Genomic DNA, 1,621 nt, shown 5'->3' on the forward strand with positions numbered 1-1,621 from the left:
TAGTACAATACTAAGTGCTTTGCATTTTATTTGCTATTTCACGGGAACAATAATTCATGAGGTCATATTATTAGTCCCACTGAATAACCGCAATGAAGGATAAACAGCACCAGTTTCAGAGTGGTTATACTTGAAGTCCCATGACTCATTGGCTGTGTGAGCACAAACAGATGCTTACCCTCTCTGAGCCAATTTCTTTATTTGCAAAATAACCCCATGATATTGCACAATGGCAGCTCTGATCTTCGTTACTGCCGGAGATAGTGCCATTTGGGAGGGGGGTCAAGGGGAGAAAGTAATCTCTGTACAGTAAATCTCCAGCCAGGTACCTGCTTCAATAAACTAGCCAGAGACTGCCCTGGAAACTTGTAGTACCCTAGGGCTGCCTGCCAAGGCTCGAAACTTTTCAGCTCTGGGTTTTGGCAGCTTGAAGAAAGAGGCAAGAGCTGGGTACGGCAGCACATGCCTATCATCTCATTGCTTTGGAAGGCTGAGGCAAGAGGATCACAAATTTGAACCCAGCACAGTCAGCTTAGGGACTTAGTGAGAGTTTGTCTCAAAATAAAATAAGGGGGGCTGGGGATTTGGTTCAGCAGCACAGCACCTGCCCGGCAAGCACAAGGTCGTGAGTTCGATTCCCAGTACAGAGCGGGGATAAATAAAATAAAATAAAGGCTGGAGCTATAGCTCAGTGCAAAGGTCCTGGGTTGAAACTTCAGTACTGAAGAAAGCAAGCAAGCAAGAAAGAAAAAAAGAAAGAAAGGGAAGAGAGGGAAGAAAAGAAGAAAAAAGAAAGGAAAAGAAAACAAAAGAAAAGAAAAGAAAAGGAGAGAGAGCAGGGCTGTCCTTAGGAATTTTTTACACCCAGCACACTTGCCCCAGGGAGACAGGAGGATGCTTCTCTATTCATAGCCTGGGTTTCCAGGAAGAGGATGCGGAGCGGGGGTCAGCGCGCAGGAGGCTTGTCAGACAGTGCCTTGGCCACAGTACCCACACAGAGAAAATGAGGGAAGCTGGGGGAGGGAGGAGTCAATAGAAGGCAGAGTGGTCTCAACGGCAGCCTTTGGTAACACGATCGGTGGTTCTTCGGAGCTGTGCTGAGTGGGCGACAGCGGGGCCCTTTGGAGCCCTGCTGGATCTCTCACTGGAGGCTGCTGCTAGGAGGGGATGGCCCAGGGCCGCCTGACCAGTTCGGGAAGGGCCTGACAGCTGCGGCTGGCCGGCCAGCAGGACATCCAGGGAGGAGGGTGATAGCACCATCCTGGTGGGAGCCTGAGCAGGGGATCAGGCCGCCCACCACACCCCCACACCCTCCCCAGACCCACGTTATACCTGCATCTGTTCTTTGAGGCTTTTTTAATGATGACAATACCTACATGAGTAGGTATATGGGAAGTGATTGTTTCAATATTGCTGGCAGGAAGATCAAAGGAAGGATTTGCAAAATAAGAAGCTTCAAGTTCACAAAGTCTGTCGGGTTTTTTTTTTTTTCAGTGCTGAAGATTGAATGCAGTGCCTCATACATGCTAGACAAGCACGCTAGCACTGAGCTAATATGTCCAGTCCTTTTACTTTTGAGATAGGGTCTTGCAGCTGGGTGTGGTGGCACATGCCTGTAATC

Source organism: Chinchilla lanigera, unplaced genomic scaffold (genome assembly GCF_000276665.1).
Source record: "Chinchilla lanigera isolate Chin_1 unplaced genomic scaffold, ChiLan1.0 scaffold00054, whole genome shotgun sequence".
Classification (NCBI taxonomy): Eukaryota; Metazoa; Chordata; class Mammalia; order Rodentia; family Chinchillidae; genus Chinchilla; species Chinchilla lanigera.